The sequence below is a fragment of the Herpailurus yagouaroundi genome, unplaced genomic scaffold, assembly GCF_014898765.1.
Source record: "Herpailurus yagouaroundi ecotype Mexico unplaced genomic scaffold, PumYag 140, whole genome shotgun sequence".
NCBI lineage: Eukaryota > Metazoa > Chordata > Mammalia > Carnivora > Felidae > Herpailurus > Herpailurus yagouaroundi.
Genome location: NW_024412395.1, coordinates 36,060,422 through 36,079,199, shown reverse-complemented (window position 1 = coordinate 36,079,199; position 18,778 = coordinate 36,060,422).

The window sequence follows — 18,778 nt, the reverse complement described above, 5'->3', positions numbered from 1 at the left end:
TTGTAATTTGTTGTTCCTAAGATTTTTATACCATAACACAATTTGTTATTTTCGTTTTCTCATGAATTTACAGTTTCTATACGAGGACAAACGTGAAACTGGGGAATAATAGGCTTTATTAACCAAACGATGTCTTGATTTTTCTAAGTGAGAAGATTGTTGTATTTGTGGCATGAAACACGAGAGCTGTTTCTTAGCAAACTTGTTAGGATACATTCACATTGTGTTGTGTATTAGATTGCCCCATACTATGTAAGAAGCAGATTTTTTCCCTATCTTCTCAACCTCCTCTACTTTATAGTTGTGGTTGTATGTAAAAAAACAAAACAACAACTACGTTATTTCATGTCTTTAAAAAATGTTAAAAAATTTTTTTTAAGGTTTATTTATTTTTGAGAGAGAGTGAGAGAAAGAGAGAGGGAGGGAGGGAGAATGCGAACGGGGGAGGGGCAGAGAGAGAGGGAGACACAGAATCTGAAGCAGACTCCAGGCTCTGAGCTGTCAGCACGGAGCCCAACGCGGGGCTCGAACTCACGGACTGCGAGATCATGACCTGAGCCTGTCACACACTTAACCAACTGAACCCCTCAAGTGCCCCTTTAAAAAATGTTTACATGTGATCTTCAGAACATTGCAAATGATTAAAAACAAAATAATGTGAAATAAAAATAAAAAATAAAGTGATGGGAAACCACTGCCAAAATGTTTAAATAGAGTAAGGATTTGAGTTTACCATGCAGTGGATTGGTTTGATCAGTGTTAGCAGTTTAGGAATATCTCTCTAGCTGGAAGGAAGACTCTCCCTCTGCGAAGAATGGATTGGGGGCATTGAGAGAAGCCATGGGGAAAGAAGGTTAGTGCAGGGCTGCAAGTGAGATTTGATAGGTTTGTCTAGAATGGTAGCCATTGAAATGGAAAGAACTATTTGTAGTTGAACAATATTTAGGAGGCAGAATCAACAGTGCTTTAAGATGGATTAGACATATGATGAGGAAAGAAATGGATGTGTCAAGGAATGACTCCAGGGTTTCTGTCTCCTCAACGGGGTGTAGAACAGGGGGAAATCATAAACTTTGCCCTGGTCATGATCACAGTCATCGAGAACGGGTGTACATGCGTGCAAGTAATGACAGTGATACCATTGTGGCAAGCAGCTGAAAATGCATCAGGGAGCTGGTGCAATACAAATGAAAATTAAATCAGTTAGGAGGCAGAAAAAGGGTAACTAAAATTCAGGCCGTGATATTTAGAGTCACACACAACTAGTTTTTGTATGACGCCTTGGTGATTTTAAAAAAACACATAAGGGGCGCCTGGGTGGCGCAGTCGGTTAAGCGTCCGACTTCAGCCAGGTCACGATCTCGCGGTCCGTGAGTTCGAGCCCCGCGGCGGGCTCTGGGCTGATGGCTCAGAGCCTGGAGCCTGTTTCCAATTCTGTGTCTCCCTCTCTCTCTGCCCCTCCCGCGTTCATGCTCTGTCTCTCTCTGTCCCAAAAAAATGAATAAACGTTGAAAAAAAAAATTTAAAAAAATAAAAAAACACATAATTACCATTCAGAGTCTTGGCTTTGTCATTTTAACAGTGTAAAATCGTATGCACTCACAGGGTTCTTGTGAGAGTTAAATGGGATAATGTGGTTGAAGTGTCTAGTTCAATAAGCGCTTAATAACTTTTTTTATTTTTTAAGAGTGAAGGGAGAGAGAATGTCCCATTGTCAGCCTGAGCTGCAACCTTGTAATATTGCTCATCATAGTCGCTGTTTCAGATGTTTGGGAAAAGATAGAAGCAGATGAGATGATTTGTCTCCAAAGACCTTTATTAGTGAAGTCTGTTCTCTGAGCACTAGTCCAGCAGGCAAGCAGGCATTTTCCTCACATACTCTATAGTAGCATAAATTTTAGACTGCGATTAAAAAATTATTGACCTGCTTTATGAAAGTTGTCCAAATTGTCTCTTCACAAAACACAGGTGAATTTCCATTCGGTCTGACAACCAAATATATGGCGCTCAGGAGGCATGAAAATTCCCAGGCTGTAGCCATTTGTTTATGCCTAGGAAAGAGCCAGCTACTTGGCTATCCTGTGTCAAAATACCCAAGAAAGCAAGCCCTAACCCAAAGTAGGGCAGTAAGACCGGAACATGTAAACTCTATATATAAAGTGACCATTCTGGGTTCTGACTTCCCATAGAAAATTAGGAGATCTGACAACACCGGATCTGCCCTAGGCTCTCTGGTTCACACAGTTCCTACTACTTTCTATTTGGTACCTTACACCTGGTCCTTTGTGTTCACTTATATTAGCTTCCTGGACCCTGCATTCATCCAAGTGCATAACCCAGACATTTCTTTCACTGACATTAGTTGTTAAGCTGTCAGGAGCGAAACCACCTGGGTTCAAATCCTGGCTCTGATACTTATTATCTAACCACGGAGAGTTATGTAACCTCCCTAACCTTTAGATTTTTTTAATCTGTAAAATAGGAATATTAATATTTAATTTAAAAGTTGTCATGCAGATTAAAAACATAACGTATATAAAGCCCATAGGACAGTACCTAGCAACAGATCAGTGTTCACGGCAAGGTACGAAGGAAGTGGGTAGATACTTCTCTTAGGTGTTCTTCTGAAGGGTTTAGTACATACAAATAAATATCTTCAAGGGTCTGACTATTCTCAGAAAGCCACTCCAAGTAATCACCACACATTCCCTTGAGATTTCTTTAACCAGTGTTTATGAATTACTCAGCCACACATTATCAACACAAAACTTGAGCATTTCTAACCTGTGTTTTCCGTTTTTTTCTCCAGAGGATGGCTCAAATCTAGACTCTGGAAAAGCCTAGAGAGGGCCCACTCTAGGACTCCAGAGAAGAGGCCAGCACTTTAATGCAATTTCAGTACTTTTAAGAAGATGTTGGTACTTTGCCAGCCACCGTCCTATCTCGTTCATTTCATTTAAAGTGTTTTACTCCTATAGTTATGTTCCTTGAGTTAAAACTTTGTCCCTTGCTTGTTAATCCTTCTAAGTTATCATAATATAAATGAGTTAATTGGAATTTTAGAAGTTAAGGAAGAACTACATGTAAGGAGAAAATTCGAGCATCATATAAAACAAAGAAAAGAAACAGAAAAAATTTTTCTTCTTCATCCAACCCTTCATTCCTCTTCCCAATATAACCATATTGTCAGCTTTAGGTTATATTCTTCCAAAGAGGAAAAAAAAATGGGTTTACTCAAACATACATGTGTATGTGTTTTTTAATTATAAATGGAATCATACTAAACATGTTTTGCTATAAAACTTTACATGTAAATATATACATATTAATATTTGAATGGCTGCAGTGTATTCCATTGCATGGGATATTAGGCACACATAAATCTTTGTAACAAATCCTCTATTGCTGGGCATTACAAATAATGTTACAATGTGAACACACACACATATTTGTGTATCTTGGCATACTTTTCTTTCAAGACATGTTGAAGACCTAAGCTAAGCCAATAGCAGCTGAGATGGCAAAATGGAAGTATAGGACATTGAACATATGGGGAAATAAGAAAGTCTGGAGCAATTTCCAGATTTCTTTTTTGGACAAATGGGTATGTAGGATGATATTCACAGAACTAAGGAATACCACAGAGTAGAAAGTGGTTTGGGGGAAAGTGGGGTTTGGGGAAATGATGGCTTCAGTTTTTCACAGGTTAAGTTTCAGTTGTCCACGGAGCATCCAACCCAAGCGTCTTGTAAGTACTTCGATATAATTGTCTGAAATTCAAGAAACAAGTCTTGGCTGCCAAGTTTGTTCTGCAGCAGATTGTGAAAAAGGACAGTGTCGGAAATTAGCAGCCTGGTCAAGGAATCACTTAAAGTAGGATTCTGGATGAGTTAGAAAGAAAGAATACAGTTCCATTATGGCTTGAATGATAATACTTACAAGAGAAAAGGAGACTATATCCACGTCAAAATGACTTACTGCTGTGTAATAGCGATGTATTTCACTTATTAAGGCTAAAATAAACACATTCATATGCTATATGTGTTTTTTTGTCTGATCCACAGCACAGTTGGAGGGGAACTCTGCCGAAAAGAACAGCAAGGGCTGAAATTGCAAACCTCAAGTTATAAAATCCTCACAAAAACTTGTCAGCCAGAGATGGAAACAGTGTCTGTTATAGAAGCTTTACCAGAGATGTTGGCCTTCAGGAAATTGTCTCTCAGGTGCTCTCCAACTCTAAGTCTGATTCTGACTAATATAAAGAAGAATTCAAGTGTTTGTTTAGTCGGGAGGCAAGGGCTTATTCCAAAACCAGCCCTGAAGGCAAAGGAATCCGCCACTTAGTCTCAGGAACCCTCCATCCAGCTGGCTTCACCGGTTTGTCAATCAAAAACAAGTCACATGTTTCTGCACCTACCCAGTCACCTGGGGCCAGAACTCTAATTGGAATAAGAAGGGAAAGCAGCATTCTAACACTGCCTGGGGACATTCTTTCCCATTTCTTGCACAGCAGACTTATAATGTAGAAAATGAAATTTTCTCCCAAGCTTGGTTTTAGAACAAAAACACACAGTACACTTGAATTACAGTAAAATGTTGGTGTGGTAGAACGCATCAGAACGCATGGTTTGGATCTGAACTCTCACCTTCTCTTTCTATACTAGTTAACAGTTGGGAAAATTTCTCTTACTAAAAAGGGACAGAGGCAGTTGAATACACCTTAGTAGTCTCCAACCCAGTGTCATGCACTTGAGGAGAGCAGTTCTTTAAGTATTATTCCATAATGATAATAGGGATGAAAGGCACAATAAAGCTGAAGAAGAAAAGGGTTCTATACATTTATAAATTTGAACAGATAATTGAACTCAGTGGGTCTTTGTGACAATAGTGTCATGTATGGGTTGGTTGAGAGAGGTTACTGAGGCCAAGCCATTGCTAACTCAAGTATAAGGTAAGAAAATAATCTTATCTGTTTAGATGAAAATGTGAAAGGCAAAGGAAGGAACACTGCATTTGTTAATTAATGCTGATAATTTTAGGTCAAACCGTATTTTCTCTGGTTATAGATTATTTTTACAGTTTCAATTAAATTATTGGTAGAGTAATATTAATCACACAATACTTGTTTTAGTAGAATAAGGCTGAAAATACACAGCAATTGAGAAGAAAGTGCATCACATCACATCTCTGTATTTAGAGATTTTTGATAAATATTGAAGTATGAAATTGAATCGTAAGCAATAAACACTTTATACTTATTATTGAAATCTATAGAAAATCTTCTCTATGAGACACCTGTCAGGTCTTAATTAAAATCTTATATCATGTTTCCTGTAGCCCTTACTTGAAATATGCTATAGAAAACTCAAGGTCCTATGGAAAGAAATCATAAGTGAAGACCATATTCATACAAGTTTCCAGTGGATGTCCATCAAAGCTGCTCCTAGTCAATTGTGACTGGCTACTATTACACAAGAGAGACATTTCAGTGGCCTGTATGATACTATATTACAAGGTCAGCTTCACTCTAATAGAAAATGCTTTGGAAGACTGAACTGATATGAGTTCATCAAAATATAATAGACATCTGCAGTCAAATTCTATCCAGGGAATATTCTGGGCACAATTTAAATTGTGGGGGAAAAAAATTTAACCTAGGGATAGAGGACTCAATTATCTGTGGGAATCAGAACTCATCACTTAATATATCATCTAAAGGACCATCAGAGATCTTAAAGAAGCAATCAGAGTGACAAAATCAGTGTCTGAGTTCATGATTTCTCTGAGTCTTTCAGTAGTCAATTTTAGCATGGATCATTTGGGTTCCATCATTTTTTAAATTTAAACTGACAGATATTTATAACAAAAAAGTAAGAAGAATCTTTAAACCTGCTGTTTTGCTTTCTTAATGTATATGAGTTATGAGGAAAAAAACAAAAGAGAGACTTTAGTAGAAAGTGGGAAAGAGATTTCGCATTGCCAACGTGTTAAGTCAGAATAGATTGCAAGGAATTTCTAAATTATTACCTAAAAGACTCACTCTAATTTTTGATAGAATAAGCCTTATTATGCAAAATGTCCTTATAATAGTCAAACTCTATCCAAGAAAGTTAAAACCCTCTAGGTCTTCCCTCCAGAAAGATTTAGTGTGAAAAACTGTTTCACAGATGATTCAATCATTGAGCAACAAACAGAAGAGTAAGGTAACAGAAGGAAGCCATTTCTACCTCAAGGTAGGAGGGACGATGGCAGGTAATGTTGTCTCTCTGGAGGGAGCCAGAGCCATGGCAGAAACATCTCGGTCAGAACTGGCACCTCAGAGTGAGGGAACAAGTTACAGTGAAGCAGTCACTGCTAGAGACACCACAGATGCAGAAGTAAAGGGGCAGAACCAGTCAGACTTCTCTCTTCCGTCTTCTGCCCTTTAATCTTTGGCCAGTGCCTGTCTGTATAAGTCCCCTTGGGCGGCCATAACAAATCATCATAGACTGGGTGGCTTACAAAGTAGCCAGTTTTCTCACAGTTCTGGAGTCCAGAAGTCCAAGATCAGTATTCCTGGTGAGTTACTGGTAGATGGCTGGTAGATGACCACTTTCTTGCTCTGTCCTCACATGGCCTTTCCTCTAGGCATGAAGAATGAGAGAGAGAGAGGGAGAGAGGGAGAAAACACAAGAAAGAGCTCTCCAGTGCCTCCTGCTTATAAAAGACACTAATCCTATCACATCAAGGCCCCACCCTTATGACCTCGCTTAACCTTGATTATCTCCTTTGAGGGTCTATCTCCAACCCTAGCTACATTTGGGTCAGGGCTTCAATTACAAATTTTGAGGAGACACAAACATTCAGTCCATAACACTGCCTTTGACTGAAACACCAATGGGCATGGGACACTGGGGAATGTCCTGAGATACAGAAAAGGTGGATAAGGGGGAATATATCTGAGGGTATTAACCAGTACAATATCCTGAGTATTATATTATTTTACTTTAATTTTTGATTGAACCTAGAGAAAAACAAATAATAGAATTGAACAGACTTAAATATAACTTGGTGAAATATGTATTCTTTAATTATTATAATGGCAGATTACTATATGCCATTTAATTTAATGGCATTTAATAGTTGAGATCAAATTCTTGGCTATGGAAAATGGCTAATTTATCATCAAAAATACTTCCCTCTAAACCTGAAGGTTTATGATCACTGAAGCATTACAGAAATTTTATTTCTAGGTAACAAAAATTTGTCTGCTTGCTGAAAAAAAAAACTGTTATAAGAATAAAATGAAAATAGAATGATATTCTATAAACTGGAAAACACATAAAAATAGGTTGGCTTCAAGATTTCCTTATTAATCCCTCATCCCACTCACTCATATAGTTGCACATGCTGTTGACAAATATAAAACACTAAAATTCCTCACTTAAATAGCACCAAAAAAAACCAAAAAAGCCTACTATCATTTACGAAAGGGGTCTTTTATCCCAATCAGTATCCTAAATCTGAGAAGTCACATACAATCCAAGCATGAATGCACAAGTCTCATTTCCAGTGAATATACTGGTTTTGCAAACCTTCATTGGAGAAACTATAATTGCTCTGTCGATCAATCAAGACACTTTTAGGTAAAACTCAACAGATACTGTTTTAGGTAACAAAGGAGGAATGCAAATGGCTCATCAAAATTAATAATAGTTCATATAAGGAGCTCAATGGCCTTTAAATGTGGTTTCCTAGAATACAGAGCCTTCCCATTTAACTTCGATCTCAGTGAATAATCCAAGACCTGGCAGTATATGTCAACAGTCTTTAAAAGTTCATATATTTTGATCCGTAATTTCATTTCTGGGAATTTAAGGAAATAAAAAGTCTGGAAAAGATTTACACATAAAGGTGCTCATTAAGTCATTATTTATAATATTGCAAATTAGAAATAATCTAACATTTTGGGGAGTATAAGAATGCTTAAAGAAGCCATGCTAGGGATGTAATGGACTGCTATATAACCAAACCAAAACAAAACAAAACAAAAAAACTATGAATATAAAGAGAACTTATAACATGAAACAAATAATAAAGGGTACTATTAGAGTAATGTTATATGAAAATCTGGGGGAAAATGAAGCTAATGTTAATAGGGGTTGTTTTTGAGTTTTAGGATGATGAATGTCATTTTTCCCCCTTTGTACTTCTCTCTGCAATGCTTATTTTCCACACTGACCATCTAATACTTCAGGGCAAAAAAATAATAATAATGATCTCTCTGAAATCTCTCTGAAAATAATCATTGTTAGTATCTGACACCTTCATCTTATCTGGTATCTCTCCAATCTCTTTGACTTGGCATAGCAGTTCTGGAGGCCAAAGCTATGAGACCTCAGCTACACATTTGGCCAGATGCTCCCTGCTTCTTAGTGCTGTCCTAGCCTCAACTAAATCCACAGTTATTTTTTGAGAATCTGTTATCTGCTGAGCATTATGTTAATGCAACAGGAAATCCAAAGAAGTATGCCCTGAGGTTCAGGATTTGACAAGGGACACAAATCATATACTTGGAATAAAAATTAGGATACAAAATAGCATTTAATCCAATACTTTGGGCCAGAAACTCAAGCTACTATTGACAGAAGAAAAGTTATCCTATGAAAAACAAAGTTATAATTTTTTCTTTCACTAATTCAGAAGAATTTTTGAGTTGTTTTAAAAGACATAAATATCACTATTTGATAAGGCCATTATTTGTGTTTTTTTCAAATGTATTTTTGGATTTGCTGTATTAAAACTCTTCTAGAAGAGCCAGAAGTTACTGCATTGTTTTTGTTTTTGTTTTTAATTTTTTTAAATTCTATGTTTAGAGAGAGAGAGAGAAAGAGTACAAGCAGGGAAGAGGGACAGAGGGAGGGGGACAGAGAGAGCGAGATAGAGAGAGAAGGAGAGAATCTTAAGCAGACTCCATGCTCATCAAGGAGCCCATCAGGGACTTGATCCCATGATCCTGGGATCATGACCTCAACCCAAATCAAGACTTGGATGCTCAACCAACTAAACCACCGAGGTCCCCTTATTTTATTTATTTATTTAATTAATTTATTTTTTTGAGAGCCAGAAATTGTTAAAGCACACGAAAAATTGTTTTAATTCTTTTAAATTTAGAAAATTAAAGAAAAATTATTTTAGTAAACTCTAACTTGCCTGTTTAGGTATTCGCTAATTTGTTTTTGCAAAGAGTATGTTTCCCTCTATTATAAGAAACAAATTTAACTATTAAAATCTGAAAATTTTACTAATAAATTATGTAGAATGGTAACATTTACTTCAAAAACAATTACGAATTTATATAAAAAAGAAAACAAAAGGAAAGTATAGTTTATTCTATAAGAAAAATTATACAAAGATAAAAGAAAGTTTGCTAAAACCTAATTTGGTATGGGAAATTAATTATTAAAAGTATTGCATATAATTGTCCACTAAATTATGCTTGACATTAAACAAGGGGAGTCAGAAACACCTTAAATCATCCATTGCTGCTTTATGTAAACTAGAGAACATAGTAGATGAGACCCTCATAAGACCACAATTTATTACTTTATAAATGAGAGTAGCAAGTTTGAATCATACTTCAAATTCTCTTAAGTCAATGATGAGACTTTTTTTTTTTTTTGCTATTTCCTCTCCTCTTAGAATAAACAGTGAATCTTTTCTCTCATTCTGTAAACAAAATTTCTCTAATCACTTCAGTATTTTCTTACAGTTAATTCCTGACCCCCCAGTTTGCATTACTCAAAGGAGAGTCCTCTTGTGATACAGAAGGGAGTCTCCAGATGCTCACTGTGTGTGTGTGTGTGTGTGTGTGTGTGTGCGTGTGTGTGTGTGTGTGTGTGTGTTATGTATGTTTTGTCTTAAAAAACAAAAAAACATGGGGCGCCTGGGTGGCTCAGTTGGTTAAGCGTCCGACTTCAGCTCAGGTCACGATCTCACGGTCCGTGAGTTCGAGCCCCGCGTTGGGCTCTGGGCTGATGGCTCAGAGCCTGGAGCCTGTTTCCGATTCTGTGTCTCCCTCTCTCTCTGCCCCTTCCCCGTTCATGCTCTGTCTCTCTCTGTCTCAAAAATAAATAAACGTTAAAAAAAATTAAAAAAAAAAACAAAAAAACAAAAAACACATTACGGGAAAATAAACAGATCATTCTATCAAGTGGGATTTTATGAAACTGTCTGATAAATACAATTCTGTTTGATGGTCATTTAACATTTTTCAGAAGGAAAAATTAATCTGGGTAAGGCCGTTCTTTGCCTTATTTTTAAATCATAACAGGTGATGATTCATCCTTAGATAAAAATGAAGCAATTAAAATAAACAAAGCCTTGACGGCATGCCTTACTCACCTCCCCCCAAAACAAAACAATGAAAAGTTCTCTGTAAGAAAATGTGGGTCCAGAGAATAAAGTGACAGCAAGATCAGGTAGATGACAAGCAGCAGGGGAGGGTAAGGCAGCTTTGCCAAGCAGTAGTTGAAACTGGAAACCAGTGTGCATTAATCTAAGCCACCCATCAACTTGTAGGATCATTAACCTTGAAGAAATAAATTTACTTCCTGGTCAAATCCTTTCTGAATAGGTGCTCACAATTTAATCAATTTTCAGGACTTTGCTCAGGTCCAGATTAATTTGTGCAGCTCAAAAGTTAATTAAACCTTTTCTTCCAACAAAACAGATTCGTTCCAAACCATTTGATGCTGGCTTATGACCATTTCTCAAAAATGCTCCTGAAAAAAATCCACTGGTGATAATAGAAACTGAGAATCCTGTGGATCCCTCGCATCGTTGTTCACATAGGCTTCAGCTGCTGTCCTGTGGCTTTCAGATAAGAGTACTAAGAAATTTTCATGACACACAAGTGTACCATTGACCTCGGTTAGAATTCACTTGGGCAGTCTCAAAAGCAAAGTTGTTGATCTTATGGACATTGAAAAATCACACATAAAAATTCCTCTGTGATTTTTCCCTTTCATTTCCAGTTACCTTAATGTTTCCCAAGCCAGAAGACCAAAAAAGAAACAAAAGAAATAATTAATTATTTAAACATGCTATGCAAGAAGAAAAAAGTAGTTTGAAGTCTGAGTGTTCCTGGAGGTTTAAAATGTTCTTGCATATTTTTATAGCTTCCTAGCAGCTATTCCAGCTGCAGTGCTTGAGGGGGAAATAAATGAAGTCTGCAAGTGTCGTTCAGTATAATGTGATTGTCTTCTGGTTGTAAATCCAACTGTCTTCCGTGATTGTTGAGAAAGCAATAGTGTTATGCATGTAACTCATTAGTTTTTCATAGCCATTGCATAAGGAATATATTCGATATTTAAAATAAAATGGGGATCCCTTTAAAATATCTCTCTTAGAAAGACCTGATAAAGCAAATCTTCCCTATGACTTTGGCAGAAGCTGAAATCTGGAGAAAAACTTCCAGTCCTGTACTACTTGTCTATTCAGTAGTGCTCTTACCTGCAGCAAAAAGTGAGGGGCTAGAATCCCTAACAGAGAAGGGAGGATGACTGACATATACTGTGTCTTCTTTAATAGGATAAACATGGTCTCGGGAACCAAGGGACAAAATAACCATCATCATCTTTACTTTTGTGTGCAATCTTACTTGGATTCAGGCAGAGAGTATACATAGACAGTCTCTGTCCCTGCCCTCATATAAACTGCTACCACTTCCAAGCTCAGTGTGAGGACTAGCATTTATTGGTTGAAAGACCTCAACACATGGCGTACCTCATCGTTACCTCCGACACATTAAACCTCAAAGCCAAATAACAGTGAGCTCAGCAGAGAAAATCTGGAGCGATGCTTAAGGCCCATGACATGAAAGGGAGGATAAAAGTAGGTTATTAAGTTAAACTAGGAAATGCTAGGGTTACCTAGTTTAAGTTAATAACATCAATAAAGACTGTCCTAGTAAAATAGAATATTCTTAATTGTATCAAGACTACTAAATTATTGTTCCTCTTTAAAATCCTAAGTGGTTTAATTCTATAGAAAAATATGATACCAACTTGTCAGGATTTAAATAAGCATATTTCATTCATAAAACTTTAAGTGGTTGAGTAAATCAATCAGGGTGACCTTGTATCAAGACAATATAACTATCTTCAGGTGACTTCTCTATGCCCAAGGTCTAAGCTGTTATTGATATATTCAAATGTTTGAAGCAAGGATCATATGATGATAATGGCTACTTAGAGACTCTAATGATCTGTGACTCCCCTGAAAGTATAAGCTAGATTTAGTATCTATCTATCTGTCTACCTGTCTGTCTGCCTATTTACCTGTTTACCTATGTCCCTAGTTTTCATGAGGATCTCAGGAGAATACTATTAGTTCAGAATTTTATGAAACACATATATAAATGGTCAATCATTACAGTATTATATGCTATTTATTTCAATGTCTAATTTTGATGTTACACCAGCAGATATTATAAAGACTAAGATACTATTTCCTTAAAGTAACAGCTATAACTTTTCTCTATATATCATCACATCATCTGCACATACTGACAGTTTTACCTTTTCCTTTCCAGGAAGTTTGGATGAGTATTTACTTATTTATTTATTTAATTTTGTTTTGCCTAATTGCTTTAGCTAGGATTTCCAATACTATGTTGAATAAAAGTGGTAAGAGTTTTATTCATGATCTTAGAGGAAAGACTTTCAGCTTCTCACCTAGTGTGATGGTAGCTATGGGCTTGTCCTATATGTCCTTTACTATTGTGGTACCTTCCCCCTTCGTTGATAGTTTTCATCATAAATGAATATTGGTTTTGTTAAATGCTCTTTCTGCATCTAATGAAATGATAATATGATTTTTTATTCCTCAGATTGTTAATGTGGTACATCATCCTGACTGATTTGTAGATGTTAAACCATCCTTGCATCCGTGGAATAAACTGATCATGATATATGGTGCTTTAATGTATTGTTAAATTTGGCTGGATAACTTTTTATGGAGGATTTTGCATCTATGTAAATTAAGGATACAAGCCCTCTTTAGAGCATATTAACAGTGACATTGGGGATAGCAGCTCCATGATAGTGACCTCAGTAAGAACATAATAAATGTTACTTAATACAATTAGGAGTAATAGCAGTCTGGTTCTGTCACTAATTAGTGGGACAACCAGCAAGTCATTTGCCTCTTGTCAACAATGAATGGAGGTTTTGGACCTAAGTAAGTGTTATTCTAACTTTATAGCATGCATACAAACCGCCTAAAAAAATAACACTACAAGATAAGGAGGATAAACAGGAGAAGAAGAAATAAAGAGAAGTAAAAGTTAGCAGAAGCCAGGAAACAAATTCAGGAACTGACCTAATTTTAGTTATTTTCTTTGAAAAGCAGAGGAACATAAGATTTGTTAAGACTGGAAATCACATGATTACAAGTAAATTTGAATAATAAAAGGAATATTACTTAAGAAGTGACTTGGAAGTCCATTAGACATTCATTTGAAGGTGAATTTATACTTGTCACAAAAATCCATAAACTGTATGTGTCATTATAAATGATACATTGGGTCCCTTATATATGCCAAGGGTGTGCACAGAAGAACATCAAACCCACTGATAACTCTCCTTTTCAAGACACTGTATTCACTGTCAACCCACTACTTTTTAAAAAAAAAACAAAACAAAATTTAAAATAAAAGAGTTTTAACAAGCTTTCACTATAATATTCAAAAATAATTTTACCCTGCAGAAAAACACAGATTAAAATTGGCTATTCGTTTTGAAAATTATGTCTCTAGTTGTTTCTTGTAAGGCATGCACTCTACGATTTAAAGTATGTGAAAATTTTCTCAAACCTCAATAATCCACATTAGTGTTTCTGTATATAATTACACATCTAATGGGTCCAATCCAAAACTCAAGGTTGAAACAAGACATCTTGTACTGTGAAAAATTAATGATTCACACAATTCCAGGGACTGTGGTTCCTACTAGCAGTATAAGTGCACACAAAGGAATTTCCTGTAAGTTTTCTTATAAACCTATTCTTATATCAGTGTCTCACTCTCCTGGTGAGGATACAATTTATATTTGTTGTGATGACTTACCTTTTTTTAATATATGAAATCTGCGTGAAACATTTTGACAAAAATAGACAGTTGTAGGGCAAACTGAAGTAATATATGTCAAAAGCCTTGAATAAAGGAGGAAAATGTATTTTATAAGTGGAAAATTTCATTATTTTAGCAATAATATTAAATAGAGAAGTTTTAAATTTCAAAGTTACTTAAAAGTTTATTAAATATATTATGACATTCAAAGAGTGCTGAGTTTCAAAAAAGATAAGCAGCACTTCATTTTAATTAAGTCAGTCTATGGAAAAGAAAGCACAAAAAATTATAGTTTTCTTTAGATAAGTACCAACAGTAGGTAAATAAATAAAACTGATATCTTTTTTTTCTGTTTTCATCTAGAAATCTTAGATTAATCTTTCTCTGGGATTTTAACTAATGCTGCTGTTTATTTTTTTGTAAGGTAGCTGATATTGTAGAATAGCATTGCCAAGGTGATAAAAGTATCAGCTACTAAGAGAAAATTCACCATGCTCCTTTTTAAAGTTAGTTTCCTAAATATTTAACATGATATTTTACATATGCCAATTATTTTTGTCATATTAACATCAAACCTATAAGAAATAAACATTCTATGAAGTTAATGATATGCCTTTGTAATATATAAAAATCACATTAAAAGCTCTTCAAATTCACTGAGTCCACAATAAGTCATTGGACTTGTATTTGTTATACTTGTATGATAAACAAACTAGTAAGGTGTGAGAATCATGACATTAAAAAAAAAGATATTCTCTGATTTCTTAAAACAAACTTTGTGCTAACAAATCTTTGCTTGCATATTTCATATGTTTTCACAAAGAAAATATGTAGTAATGATTTAAACCTTCTGTCAGACTAAAATCCTTGCAATATAAAACGAAAAACAAGGAGATCAAAGATGGTGGCAGAACAGGAGGACCCTGGGCTCATCTCGTCCCATGACACAACTAGATAACTATCAAATCATCCTAAATATCCCAGAAATCAGCTCAAAGACTGACAGAACAAACTTCACAACTAGAGGGACAGAAGAGGCCACATCAAAGAACGTAGGAAGTGCCTAGACATTGCTGGGTGCTGCAGAGGGAGGGAGCCATGGTCAGGAAGAATGGTGGTAGAGAGGGGAGCACAAAGGGGAATGCACAAGGAGAACATTTCCCCAATGTCATTGGTTTGGAAAATGAGAGGGGCTGAATTTTGTGAGTTCTTGCAACCAGCAGGGCGTAAAGTCTGGAGTTTTGAAGGTCAGCAGGCTTGGCTGGAATAGAGCCTAGAGAGCACCACCCTGCTCCTGGAGAGAAGGCAGACAAACAACTCAGGGGGTGGATGATGTGGAAACAGAAATCTAAGGAATCCTGGGGCACAAAGTGAAGAAAGCATCCCTAGAAGACAACTTTCTGACTCTACAGGAACAATAGAGCTGGCCAGCACCATTTCCCTCCCCCATCCCCCAACATAAACACAGAGTCACTGGTGGGAGGCAGTGTAGCACTGACACTGGCTGCCCCACTTGCTTAGACCAGTCCTCCCCCACCCCCACCTCCCACTCTGGCAAGATGGTTCTTCTTAGTCAAGCATGCCTCAGTCTCAACACAACAGGACCTTGCCCCAGAAACTAGCACAAACCCCTGCCCACACTGTATCTCTAAAGCCTGGAGTTTTAAAGGTCAGCTGACTTGGCTGGGATAGAGCCAGGAGGGCACTGGGCTGCTCTGGAGAGAAGGCAGGCAACAACACAGAGGCAGACAGCATAGACAGCAATTTGAAAAATGTCTGGAGCACACACAGAGAAGATGATTTGCTACCCTAGGAGTACTTCCCTGAGAAGCAGCCTTTAAGAAGATGACTCTCGGGGCGCCTGGGTGGCGCAGTCAGTTAAGCGTCCGACTTCAGCCAGGTCACGATCTCGCGGTCTGTGAGTTCGAGCCCCGCGTCGGGCTCTGGGCTGATGGCTCAGAGCCTGGAGCCTGTTTCCGATTCTGTGTCTCCCTCTCTCTCTGCCCCTCGCCCGTTCATGCTCTGTCTCTCTCTGACCCAAAAATAAATAAACGTTGAAAAAAAAAATTTAAAAAAAAGAAGATGACTCTCCTCTCTGGCAACCAAGGAGCTTGCTGGCATCATTTCCTTCCCCCATCACTCAGTATTGACACAGAGGGAAGCAATTCAGCATGGCCACTGGCTGCATAACTTGCTTACATCAAGACCAACCCCCTTGTGTCATGGTAAGACTGCCATTCTCAGCCAAGCTTGCCTCAGTCCCAGTATGTTGGGCCCTTCTTCCAGAAGACCAAGCACAAACCTCTGCCCAGACATGTCTCCTGACCAAACAGTTCTTCAGGGCCTCAGTTCAGGTAGAGTTGGTGTCAGGTCTATTTCACAAGCAGACCAGAGCCCACCTAGTTAAAACTTCCTGCATTCAGGCCAGGGACCAAATACTACTCACAGTAGGCAATGAGAGCCTCTGCAGATGACTGGCCAGAAGGACAGAGCAGCCAAAACACCATAGAAGAGCACATGCATCACACACCAGAAATAGTCCCTGAAGTGCCGGGTACTGGGCACTATATGACTTCTTCTTCATAAGTCCATTACTTTTGAGAGCCAGAGACATTAACTGGCTTTTCTAACACAGAGAAGAAGGCAGAGGCTTAAACAAAATGCCAAGATGGAGGAATTTATCCTAAATGAAAGAATAAGATAAGACCACAGCCAGAGATCTAAGTGAAACAGGCATAAATAACACAGCTGATGGAGAATTTAAAGCAACTATCATAAAGATACACAATAGGCTTGAGAAAAGAATAGAAGACATCAGGGAGACTTGTACCACAAAGATAAAAGAGTTAAAAAAATCAAAGATGAAGAATGCAATAAATGAGATTGGAAAGAGGCTTAATGCAATGAACAGAAGTCTAGAAGAAGCAGAGGAACGAATTTGTGACCTAGAAGATGAAATAATGCAAAGTAATGAAGCTGAACAAAAGGAAGAAAGAAGAATTATGTAACATGAGAATAGACTTAAAGAACATAATGACTCCATCAAATGTAATAACATTCATATTACAGGAGTCCAAAAGAAGAAGAGAGAGAAAAGGGGACAGAAAATTTATTGTATTGTTTTCTCTTCTACTTCACATTTTGGTTGGTTTTTTTTTAAATGTTTATTTATTTTTGAGACAGAGACAGAGCATGAACGGGGGAGGGTCAGAGAGAGAGGGAGACACAGAATCGGAAACAGGTTCCAGGCTCTGAGCTGTCAGCAGAGAGCCCGACGCGGGGCTCGAACTCACGGACTGTGAGATCATGACCTGAGCCGAAGTCGGACGCTTAACCGACTGAGCCACCCAGGCGCCCCACATTTTGGTTTTTGAATCTTGTCTTTTTTTTTCTTAGTTAACATAAAGCATTGCAAAATTTGTTTATCTTTTTGTAATAATTGGTCATTACTTTCAATGTCATATTATTATTTATTCTGGTCTCTATTTTGTTCATTTCTGATTTTTCTTTGTCATTTCCTTCCTCTACTAAATTTCAGCTAAGTTTCTTCTTTTTCTAGTTCCTTGTGATGTAATGTTGTTTATTTGAACTTTTTTCTTTTAAATGTCTATTGATTTTGAGAGACAAAAAATAGTCTAATATCTGCAATATCATATGATTCAATCAATGTATAGGATGTAAACATTTTTTTTTAAGTTTCAAACATCCCAAACTTTTGCCCATCTTCTCCTTCTCATCTTATCAGGGAATAGATACATATCTTTTTTCCCAAGGCTAACTTCTAACTTTATCTGTTCATTTCCTTTTCCTTCACCTTTACTTGACTTTGTCTTCTTAGCTAACATCTTATTAATTGTTCTTCTTTTCCCCTAGTCGCATTTCTCCTAACCAATTTAAAGCACTTCTTCGAGAGGTTCATCTTAAACCTTTTTTTCACCATAAACCTGTACAGCTCCTACAGATCTCCACATCATTATATCCCATTGTGACCTCTTCTGTCTTTAATATTCCTAATGGAGGTATTGTTTATTACTCTCATGGTTAATATGGACTATTATTCTTTTACTTTTCCTGTGCATATTCTTTGTCACCTCCATTCTATCATAATTTCCATGATACCAACACAAGAGTCATTTATTGTTTAATCTCATCTTGGGACCTAAGTAACCATTCATAGAGTAGGTGCTCAAAAATCTTTAAAAATAAATGCATTTCCAAATGAATTAGAATTTTAAACTTTTACTTGATATTCTATAAAAGTAAATTTTGATTTTTAGCAGTACTAGTATTTTACTTCTTGAGACACCTTGGAGTTCAACAAAAGTGAGCAATACTCCTATCATTGATTAACAAACGGAAAGGCAAAAATGTAGTGAAAACATGAGTTTCCAATAAAATTTATTTTAACTTCTTTCTTCAGAATGTTTCCTATTCTATTTATTTATTTTTAATGTTTATTTATTTTTGAGACAGAGAGATAGAGTAATCAGGGTAGGGGCAGAGAGAAAGGGAAACAGAGAATCCCAAGCAGGCTCCACACTGTCAGTACAGAGCCCAATGTGGGGCTCAAACTCACAAGTTTTGAGATCATGACCTGAGCCAAAACCAAGAGTCCGATGCTCAATTGACTGAGCCATCCAGGTACCCCTGTTTGCTATTTTAAACACA